A 12,142-nucleotide genomic window follows, 5' to 3' on the forward strand; every position below is an offset into this window, starting at 1 on the left:
CCTCTCACCCGTATCAGGCCCTTGTGATGATGTTGGCCCCACTAGGACGGTCCAGGGTCATCTTCCCATCCTAAGGTCCTTGATGTTGTCACATCTGCAGAGTTCGTTTTGCCACGGAAGGTGACATAGTCAAAGGTTCTGGGAATTAGGTTGTGGGCACCTGTGGGGGTGCACTATTCTGTCTACCACAAGGTATACAGATACATCTACGTGACTACAGTGTATGTAAGCATAATTCATGCGTATCACCATGTGTGTTAATGTATCTCTTACACACACACCGACTCCTGTTGATTACCTATGATTTTTTTGTTCTTAAAATTTTGACTTAAGACACCTTTTTGTAGAATGTTGTAAAGGCCTTCCTGCTTTTTGATAGGACACAGCTTAGGCACGTTGTGGGGAGGGGAATAAGGGGCTGGTGCCTGCTGTTCGTCGTTTTGGGCAAACCACAGCTCTTCTGGTCTTGCCTTTTTTTTTTTTTTTTAAGATTTTATTTATTTATTTGACAGGCAGAGATCACAAGTAGGCAGAGAGGCAGGCAGAGAGAGAGGGGGAAGCAGGCTCCCCGCTGAGCAGAGAGCCTGATGCGGGGCTCCATCCCAGGACCCTGGGATCATGACCTGAGTCGAAGGCAGAGGCTTTAACTCACTGAGCCACCCAGGCGCCCCAGGTCTTGCTTTTTTGAAGGTAGAAAGAGGGCATTGGATCGAGATCAGCTCACGGGTCTCCCGTAATTCTAATTTTCTAGATCTGTGCGGCATTTCTGTTCACGATCTAATCACAAAGCACCCAGACTTCAGTGAAGGGTTTGCAGTTATGACCATGGTTCAGATTGTTGGTGTCATAACTATTGTCTGGTCCTGTTCTTACCAGTCTCGGATTTGGTCTCATTGCAACTTACAATCGCATGACCCCACTCCTCTCAAAGCTTATGCATCGGTGTGCCCACGAGCCCCTTTACCTGCACGTCCACCGTGCGCTCCAAGATGCAACCGAGCGGTCCTCCAAGGCTGACCTCCTGGGCCTCTCATGGTGCCGTTCCTCCCCGTTTTCTTGCCCACATGCTCTGTGACTGACAACACCCATCGATAAGAAAGCTGTCGGTATAAGGTGAGCTGTTTGTGGCTACAAAGAATTCAAAGTTCATTGGTCAACTTGGCAGGGCCCCCTCATGGTCAGCTCAAGATAACAGGTCCAGACCAATAGGTCAAGGCACAGCTACTTGTCTAGGCTAGAAATTCACTTTGGGTATAAAAGTTATTTTCATGCCTCTCATCGTGCATTTCACGAGCTGTGGGAGCATTAAGTAGAGTTATTTCGTGGAACTCTTAAAGGTGCATTTTTTATCTTCTATGCACAAAAAGGCAATGAGAGAGGGACAGAAAGTATTCGGAGAATAGACAGTATTTATATAATTTTTTCGAACTTCAACACCATGGTGACTCTTGCTGGGTGTGTGTGTTTTTTAGAGGCAGGGGAAGAAGGCAGATGTCTGGGGAAAAGGGTGCACTTGGGTACAATCGTGTTACTGTTAGCTCTGTGGTACCTTTGCTCAGCAGACATCCGGGGGCATGTGGGAGGAGACGGGGGCTGCCCCTCCACTTGCTTGTTTAGCTCATAGCCCCCACATACATAAAATAATGTTGATTTGCACTTACTTTTTAAAATCAGTGAGGCACATGTGTCCATGGCAGGGTAATTTCTGCGTTGGCACCCCCTCCCCCACCTCAGGGACTTGGGGTCTGGTCTTGGATGGGAAATATTTTGAATGGGAGACGAAGTATTGGTATAAAATGTAAGTCTGTATGCAAGATTTCTTCCAGCGCCGCCGCCAAAGCTAGGCGGAACCACGGCTAAATCATCTTAATGAGTCAAGTGTTGTGCGGGCTTTTGTTTTCTTATGCGGAGCGTTTGTATCTGGTTCCGAACTGGAGAGATCAGTCAAGCACACATTCCCGCGGAAGAGAAAAATACGCGGGCCCCATCCTCGCCTGCACTGATTTCTCCCTGCGGCGAGCGGGGCTTCCTCCAGGAGCCTCGGGACTGGATTTGTATTTGAGCGTTGTTCGGGCCTGGAGCTCTGGCTCATGGGTGAGATCCATACGCACCCCTTGCTCCATCGGCTCACAGGCACCTTTAATGGAGCGCTGACGCCTCCCAGAAGGAGCCCCTTTTCCTCGGACAGCGAGACGATTCCACCCTCCGGATGAGGGGAGGGTGCGAAGGGCGGCGGCTCCCTCGTCCTCTGTGCTGCTCGGAGGAGAAGGAAGCGGCCGCACGAGCACAAGGGGCGGCCCGGGCGCCCGAGCCGCGCAGGCAGAGAGCGCCCAGGCCGGGCTTCGCGGGGGACGGGGCCACGCGGCCACCAGGGGCCACCGATTCCTCCGGGCGCCCCTCCCCCGCAGCCCCTGCGCACAGCGGCTTCTCTCTCCCTCTGCAGCCTCTCGGGTCAGACAGAGGTCACGGCCCAGCCGGAGCGAGCGCCTTCCGCGGAGGCGAGGCAGGACGCCCGCTTCCTCTTCGACGTAACTTAGAATTCCACTTGCACGAACTCGGAAACCGAGTAACAGGACCGTTGTGAGCGCTGGGCAGGCGCTGGGAGCGGCGCAACACTCCAAGTCGGTTCGCGCCTCCCGAAGTCATGCTTAGACCACGGGGCGGGCGGCTCCTCCAGGACTCCAGGCCGCTGGTCCAGCGTGGGGACAAGCTCGCGCTGCGGGGGTCCCGGGGCATCTGCGCGCCCTCCGCGTCCCGACGACGCGCGCTCCCCGCCCCGACGACGCGCCCTCCGCGCCCGATGACGCCCCCTCCCCGCCCCGACGACGCCCCCTCCCCGCCCCGACCACGCGCCCTCCCCCGTCCTGACGACGCGCGCTCCCCGCCCCGACCACGCGCCCTCCCCGCCCCGACCACGCGCGCTCGGCTGCAGATTCTCCCCGACGCCGGAGTCGTTCTGGGAAGGGTCGCAGCTGCTCCCCGGCGCGCACGTGTGCGTGAGATCCTCAGGCGGGGGCGGGAGCGGCGTCCCTTGTGCGGGTTCTTGGTTTGCGCTCTCGGTCAGACAGTTACTGTTTCTCCTTGTACGAAAATCTGACTTGGCCGAAGCTGTGACCCCCCGCGGTAATAAAAATGTGCCTTGGGACAGATAATCCCAAACGCTGGCTCACCCTCCAGGCATTGCAGCTGCTCTGGGAATGCGCGTTTGTACCGCATTTTCAGGACGAGGACCGAACACGTGCCACGAAGCTGGCTATGGCCGGTTTCTTCCTGAAAGCCCCGTGAATAGAGCTTTTTCATTTTATTTGCTCAGTCAGACACGGTTTATTGCCCCTTTCAAGCCTGCGGCAGCATTACACTCCTTTGGTTCAGCTCTTTCCCAGAGCAAGCGGTCCGCCGTGAGGCCGTCACCTCCTCGGCCCGTCCACCGCAGCTGAGAGCAGGGCAGGACAACAGAGGGAGAGAGAGGAAGGACACATCTAGAATAAGCTCGTGCTCGAGAGCTTGAGGTCAGACCCATGTTCGAATCCCTTTCTTGCTACCACCAACCTCCCCATGATTTTAGACAAGTTAATTTCTCTCTCAGAAGCTCAGGTCCATAGGTGAGAAGAAAATCCCAGCCCGGGGGAGGTAATCGGAGGGAACAGTAATAATATGGTGCACATTCCTTGGGTGCCCCAATACCGGCATCGAGTAAAGGCTTCCAATGACCGCTGGTAACATTACTTGGCAAACCACGCAAACCAGCTTCCCAACTGCAGCAAAGTCACATTGCAGGTGTTGGAAGAAAAAGTCTGAATGCTTCTTATTGCAAAGTGAAGATTCGTTTCCAAGGAAATTTGTATTACTTTAGCCATACTTGTTTCTCTAACCAAGCTAACAAGTAGCATAATTTCCTAGATGCTGGGGTGCATGGGCTACTTTTTAAAATATTCTTTTGGCTAATAAATTGCAGAGATGACATTCTTTCTGTTTCGACAGGTTGAAGTGTAATATTGGTATTTGCAGTCAAAGGTGTTTTGAAAATGTATGTATGTTAGATACCTGTCAATTTTACAAGGTTTTGGTTGGAGCACCAGTCGGAAAGATGGAGTGAATTTTTGGGAAAAGAGAAGAACAGGGTAGGAAATGGGATGTAAGAAGGAGCGTCAGGTGAAAGCCCGGAAGCAGGTGTGGGTATGACCCAAGAGAGTGAGAGCAGTCCCGAGAGGCATGTCGGCCCTCCTGCATTTTTAAAAGGGTATGAATTGGATTGAGCTTCTTAATGTCCGCAGGCCACACCCACTTTTGGTCTCCAGCCTCCTTCCCTCTTCTTCATGCCGTGCACCGGTGAGCCTGTCCTTTTACCCTTGGGAAGATAGAGTCAGGTCATGGCAGGCAGTCTAAAACCCTAGAGGTAAAAAGTATGGCTCTTTCTTCATTGAACACCAACATATTTTAAATGATGCTCAAGGTGTCAGAGGGCCATTGGGACAAGTGAGAGAAAATGTCTCTGATATTTGAATCACACTAGGTGTGCGCACACGCAAGTTCCTCGTGGTGGGGAGCATCTTTGGAAGGAAGTAACAATAGCACATCTGTCTTTTCCAAACCACAGGGCAGCTCTAGGTATCAGGTCAAGGGAGAACTGTGGACTCCGTTTCTGAAAAAGTTCAGTATACTCCTTGCTCTCGGGGATAGAGGATGCTGGTGGGAAGGTGGATGTCTGGTTCTTGATGGACCTCAGCTGCAGCTCTGGACATCTTTTCTAGGTTAAATTTTATTTTTAAGAAATCACTCTGCCGAGTAACATTGAGTTGATAGCTCTTTGGGGGGCCACTATTTTAATACTGGAGTGTGGCAGTCTGGGACAAATTTGCCCATTGGCCAAAGCAACAAGCCAGGTGAAGGCTTGATATAGCCGTCTCAGCCAGTGGAACAATGGAATTTGGCAAATTAAAAAAAAAAAAAAAGAAAGGAAGGGGTATGTATTGATCATGCAAAGGGAGCAGAAGGTGTTCCCTTTTTATGGAAGGTCACAGAGTCATGATGGGTGTCTCTTTCTATAAGATGATGATGCAGTAATTCAATGACGTTCTTAAAACTTCCAGTAAATTTCCACCATTTCAAATCCTATGGAGACCATTAAATCAAGACTGATTTGGACATGAATATTTCTCTTCTCCAGAAACATATAAATGGGATCAAATGGTCAAGGTAGTTTGGGTAAGTGGCAACTATTAATTTTATTGAAAAGACCTCCCTCGATTGATGTTCTTGGCTTGCAAGGCTAGCCCCTCTCTAAAGGGTTAACTGGTGGCCCATTAATGGAAACACTATCACAAGACAAAGTAATAGAGTTTAATGCACCCTGATTTGAATTCAGAGTTCATGCATAGTCTAGACTAAAGGCCAAACAAATTTACAACACTTCATGCGTTTCTATGGTGGAACACTTTTCCTGAAGGATATGTAAATATTGCACTAATCAGAGGTTCTGGAATTCCAAATGCCATAAAAGGTTATGACCTGAAGCCCTGTTAATATACGAGTGAGGGCGTCACTGGAATCCTTTTGAATGACGGCTAACATGGGGTGTTTTGCATGAAAAATAACCTATAATAAATGACCTCTGCTTTTTTCTCTTCAAATCCATGACAGTAATGAACGGGAAGGGGGAGTCTCCTACATGTCCAGCATTATTTACACCTAAACAGAGGAAAGTCTTGCCTTAGCGTTGGCTTCCACACAGGGAGACGTCGGAGTACAGGATTCACCGCAGAGAACCACCTTTTCTTTTTCACGTTTGCGCTTCCCAATAGGCTCCAAGGAACAGAGAGAGACGTACAAACACGTGCAAAGTTGTTAAAAGGAGTGTTTCATTTCCTAAAGAATCCATTCCGTCGGAGGGCATGTACAGAATCTCCTGGAATGCCGATAAAACCCTTCTGGCTCAGAACCCGTGACCTTCAACCCTTCTCGCTCAGAGACGGTGACCTTCAGCCTGCTGGATCTGTGTCTCTCACCCGGAATAGGGATGTTTTAGCAGCTCAGAAGCCCTGCCAAGAGACTGTGTTTTCTTTGGGGCTGCTTTCACATGCACAGAAAGTTCTGTGATTTTCCCAGATTCCAGCTGGACCAAAAAAAGCAACGTTATCGCCTTAAATATCGGAGATCTCTCCGCTCCTGCTCCTACAGTATGAGAGTGTCTTTCCATATTATGTTGTTGAAAGCCAGAATCCCAGCTAGGTTTAGGAAAGGGTCTATCCTATTTGCCTTTTGCTGCTCAAAACCTTGGAGCAGAGCTTTGTTCCCTCTTGCTGGACTTAAGGCGGTGACCCTGCCGGGTTGTTATGCTCGGGCCAAGGTGTCCGAGGAAATAACCTCATGGTGTCGGGCCCAGTGTTTCTTGACAAAATGAAAATCAGACTTTCCCCAATTATAATAGCCCTTTGAACTTTATTTCATGGTTTCTCTCCAGATCTAGCGTGTGTCCTAGTTCGGTGTTTTGGGACGATTGTCGGACCTCCCATTTCCGTCTTCCCCCAAGCTCTTCCCTTCGCTGCGGCACATCCGTGACAGTCCCCAGCTCAGCCCTCTTCCTCAGGCCGAGCCTGATCTGTGCACACTCTCCTGCGCACGGCATGCTGGCTTTGAGCTGCCCTTGGACTTGTTACCACGTTACCACTGCAGATGAAATGGCTTTCTTTTATGTGTTTAGAAAAACACGGTGTAGGGCTTTCCTTGCCCGAATCGTCCCCTCCAGGCACAGGCTCTGTGGCTCTGTTGGGAGGAGACGGCATCGGGGTTGGCAGTGATGGGCGCTGGGCGTCGGGTGGTGGCACGAGGCCTTTCCATGTGGATTTCAACCAGGACAGAAGATCTGGAGGGGAGGGGCACTGGGTCATACCTCTGGGGTTTGGGCTCTTGCCTCCGCGGAGTCCCTTCCTGGCTTAGAGCCCGTCAGCACAGTTCAGGCCCTGCATTCGTTCCCTGCCCTGCGTGGGTGGCCTGCTCGCCACTGCCTGTGACCACCAAGAGCCACCCGATTACCCGAGAGAGGTTTTCCCTACTGCCGGCCTGCCGCACGCGGAGGTCCCATCCTCATAACGCAGAACAGCACTGAGGGCCCCTGCTTGCGCTCCCAGATGGAGCTCCCTCTGCTCTTCCCGGTGAAATCCGGGATCCGGCTGTGTACTGGCTGGTGCCCTGCCCCGGAAGTCATCTGCTGGCCTTTAGGGTCTGTTGTTCCATCCGCTGACAGGACACTCTTGCTTCTCTTCAGTAGCTCAGGCAAATGCCACCATCTCAGCAGGGAGCACGCTGGCACCGTGACCTGATCCCATCTCCAAATCCCCAACTGAGCTCTGATGCCAACCCCAAGATGTGGCCCTGACTGCCCACAGTGTCACGTAGATATTTCCAGTTCTCTTTGCAGGTTATCGATCTGGGGGATCGGGTGTTCTGTTTTATTCATATTTATGTCTTTGACGACTGGCACAGGCTGGGACCCCATCCGTGCCTATGGGAGGAAGGAAGAAAAGTCTGCCTCATGGGACGATGGGCTGCCAAGGGTTCTCAATGTCACCCCTTCCACGGGAGCTTGGGAAGGGTCCGGAATATGATCTTCCAAGTCTCCAGTTCACTTCCTGCCCAGTCGTGAGGACTGTGGACTGAGCAGTCTTGCAAATCACTTTCCAGAGTTTCCAGAATTGCACCTGCTCACGGACAGTCCGCAGGCCCCGTTCCAGGTGAGCACAGGTGGTCCTGAAGCAGAGGGAGACCCCCAGAAGCCCCCACCTCCAGTGCCGGTCAGTTCCATGTCCATCCCCAGCAGCCAGCCCCGCAGCAACCACGTCGGACAGCAGCGCCAGCTCGGGAGGCTCAGCGGACAGAACGAACAGGGCTCTCGGCCCCGGGCAGCGGGCGCTCCCCACAGGGCATCAGACGCCTGCTGGGTTGCTGGGAGGCTGGACAAGCAGACCCTGCTGCCTTCCGGGACCGTCTCGGCAACAGTGGTGCCGAGCTGCTCAGCGAGGGAACCTTTGGTCCGGTTGGGAAGCCGCTGCCCTCCTTCAGCCTCCGGCCTGGCACCTGCTTCACCACAGTCTGCAGCCACGAAGGTCAGCACCACGACTTTTGTCTCCAGGCCACGGTGTCCTGCCTGTCACCAAACACCGGAAAACCTCTCAGATCTGTTGGCCATGGAGCCAGATGGACCTGCCGAAGCCGGCGCATCCAGCAGCGGTTTCCCAGTCCGTGCCGAACGCTGGGGAGACGCCGCAGAGACGCAGAGCTGGCGTCCTGCGGGGTCTGTCATGGCGCTTGGCGCCCTGCCCGGACTCCGCCCTGGGTACCGACCCCATCCCGAGAGCTGTGCCCTGCGCTCCCGCAGGGTGCCCTGGGGACCCAAGCCCGGATGCAGGACCCTGGGCCACAGGAGTTTCGGTAAGAAATGGAGCCGGGAGCACCTCTTTCCAGGGGACTGAAGGATCCAACTTGAGGCAGCATCTTGGAAGGAGCTGGAACTCCGTCCCCCTTGATCTTTAGTTTGGATAGACCTGAGCTAGAGCGGGGTGCGGCTGTGGTGTTGGCCTGGGGGTCTCGGGCGACCAGTGGGGGGCCATTCTTGAAGAAGTTCTGGCCAAGGAGGGCTGCTGTAGGATTTTAAGTGAGCGTCTGTAGCTTTGGGCATGGGGAGGAGGAAGCCATCATGCACTGGACAGGCCGCGCCGTGCCCCTAAGAACCGCTTGCTCTCACGAGCTCCATCCCTGCAGGCTTCCTATGGAGATGCCTCTTGTTCAGTGGGGGACCGGGATGACGTTTGTCTTCAACCCTGCCCTTTGGCTGTTTCCTCAACCAAGGGGGCAGCCTTACTCCAGAGCCTGTCTCTTTCCATTTGGCTGTGCCGCGAACGGGGCCATCCGACCCTGTCCTGAACTAAGATACTCAGAACCACAAGATTGGGAGCCACAGAGTTCACCCTGAAAATAAGACAGCTGTGAGACCACCGTAAGGTGGAAGAGCACGTTTCATTTCCTCGGGACGAGACACCTGGTTTCAGTTCTCCGCAGCCTCTCTAATTCTTCTTTTTCCTTCAGCTTTTCCCACTTCCTTTGTGCCTCAGGCATTAGGTTCCATTTTCGTGGCCGGCCAAAGGCTGGTGACACTCCCACCTCTCAAAGCAAATCTTGGTAGGTTTTCTTCCCGCCCATTTTTCTCAGCAACCAGACCAGGAAAAATGCAAACAAAAATAAACCATTCCCCCCTTCCATTTATTTAAATTTTAATTTTTGACTCTGAGATCTCAGGAAAATTTCCCAGCACAAACTGGTTGAGTGGGAAAGGAAGTAAATACCAAAACAAACACAAAGATCCCAGGCTCTGTTATCATCTCAGCCTACACAGAGTGAGATACGGCAGCTTAAATATTTAACTAAACTTTGCTCCTTTTAAAGCCATAAGCCAAAAATCTCACTTTTCCCTTTTTTGGACCAATTGCTTGAAGCATAGGTAAGGAAGGAGAGGGAAGACCTTTCCTTTGGTCAGATTAGAAGTGAGGAACGGAGGTAGCTTGGCGTTTTCGCTTCCATACACCACTGACAAGACTTCTCTGCTAGACACATGCAGGACAATTTAATGGTCATGTTGGCTTCGGTCATTCCCAACCCGTGTCCTCGGGGAGAAGTGAGCATCTTGCCTCCTGTGCAAGTTCCCGTGACTCCAGCCGAGCTGCCATCGGACTAGGCATCTTGCAGGGGGCGAGGAATGAGCTTCTTGTCCCTGTGAAGCCACATCACTGCTTCTTGCTGTCTTGGGTGGAGGAAAATAGTCATCATCAAACTTACGCTACAAAAATGTTTACATCCTGATTTACCCTCAGTCTTTCAAGGCGATTTCTGATTTTATTTGTTTTATGTTTAAACTTACTTCAATTCATGGTAATATGATGATACACAATATTCCGAACTTCCATGTTTGGGACTGTTGGAAATTTCAACTTGAGACTCTGTTTTGAGAAAGTAAATAACAATCAGATTCTATGTGTGTGTGTGGGTAATTTTTCTGTGGACCTGACATAGTACAGTCTGTATTCCAGCCTGCTTTGTTCCAGAATAATGCAAGCCAGCTTTACCATTAGTTTGAATAAAGCTTCATTTTGTTTGTGAATCTGCTACAAAATCAGTATAATACAATCTCAGGACAAATAGTTTGGGATTATGCACATGGATCTTTTTAACTGTTTGAAGAAGCCATGAACCGATCAAATATACTGGCTTGCTAAATTCTTTTTGCATAAGACATTTAGAATATCCCATCCAAATAACCTATTAATTCTCCAGTGCCCATATTTGTTCTATTATGTTCCCTGTTCCTCCTTGATTCAAACATTCATATAGTTTATTTTCATATAAATAAGTAAGGAATGGGAGACACTAGAAGTTTCAGATTTGTATTCTCCCTTCAACTCTTTTTCCTTATAAGCACATCTACTTATGTTGTGATGCTAGGAGTCCTCAGTCATAAGAACAAAATGCTAACTGGTTAATTGGAAAGAAACTTTATTTTGGTCATTAAGGTTTGCTAAAGCTATTCTCCAGAAGCAGAAGCAAACTATAATTTTATTCAGAGATGCAAAATGTCCTCCCTTCACACCTCTAGTCGAATTTGGATTTCGGTGACCAAACAACTTCTGATTGAGAACCATTCTCTTAGATCCTAGACATTTCTGACATGACCCATCCCAGGTGGGCAAATCTTTTTAGCTGGAACCCCAGGATAAAGAAGATAGTTGAGCAGAGATCAGTACAACTGCAGTAGATCCACAGTGACACATAGAGAAGCAAAGAATAAACCACTGTTGTTGTAAGCCCCCGAGATCTTTGGGTTGTTTGTTATGAAGAATAACCCTGAACAGCTGGTGGATGTAAGTAGTCAGCACAGGCCCAAGGGACATGCTTTTTCCATGAGTCAGAGGACAGAGTCAACCCTACAGAATTAAGTGGTTATGAATGGAGGAGGCCAGGGGCAGGACTTCTGGAAAGACAGAGCGAGGAACCCCTTAAATTTGTTTGTGGTGGGCAGGACAATGGCTCCCCAAAGATGTTTGTGTCCTAATCCCTAGAAACTGTAACTATGTTACCTTACCTGGTGAAGTGGTGAAAGGGACTTTGCAGGTATGATTAAGTCAAGGCTCTTGAGGTGAGGAGATTATCCTGCTTCTCTGCGTGGGCCCAGTGTGATCACAGGGGTCTTTTAAATGTGGAAGACGGAGGCAAGAGAAACAGAGTTAGAGATGGATGTATGACAATGGAAGCAGAGGTCAGAGGGATGAGATTGCTGCCTGTGAAGATGGAAGGGGCCACCAGCCAAGGAGTGTGGGTAACCTCTAGAAGTTGGAAAAGACAAGAAGACAGATTTTCCCCTAGAGCCTCCAGGTTAAATGGAGCTCTGTAATATTTTGCTTTTAGCCCTGTAAGACTCATTTCAGACTTTTGGTTTCCAGAACTAAGATAATATATATGCTTGGTTTTAAGCCACCACATCTGTGGTAACTTGTTATGGCAACAATGGAAAGTAATATACTGCTGCTCTATAAAAATAAGAAAAAATATACGCAAATTTGTTAAAATCAACTTTTCCAGAATTCCAGAAATTAGCCAAAAGCTTGCAACAATCTAAGAAGCATTTATTAAAGAAGAGATGCTCAGTGGTGAGGTTTGTGGTGTCTTAACATGTCGACTCTCAGAAGCCTTCCAAGCTCTGCAGTAGCCTTGAGCACCAGTGGCCTTGCAACCATGACTGCTGTGGAAACCAACAGCCTTGCAGCTACCAGATGAAGAGGAACACATTTGGAGTTCAAAAAGCTCCATCCCCAGAGTATTGTCACCACCTGACCAACTCCGTGGAAGAGCTGCATTAACAGGGTATTGTAGTTGGACTTCACTCAGAGCTCACTCTGCTAGAAAACCTCTGTCTCCAAGGCATTTGTTGAAAACAATCATCTATAACTGTTTAAGGACATGGTTGCCTAGGACTGATCTCTTTCAGTGCAAACAGGAGCCTGACCAAAAATCTGAAAGGAAGATCTGGAGAATGAAATGTCCATTGAAGGTTGGAAAAGCTCTGCTCTATTCTTGGTAAGACCAAGACCACATGCAT

The sequence above is a fragment of the Lontra canadensis genome, unplaced genomic scaffold, assembly GCF_010015895.1.
Source record: "Lontra canadensis isolate GAN:19392208 unplaced genomic scaffold, GSC_riverotter_1.0 scaffold44, whole genome shotgun sequence".
Classification (NCBI taxonomy): Eukaryota; Metazoa; Chordata; class Mammalia; order Carnivora; family Mustelidae; genus Lontra; species Lontra canadensis.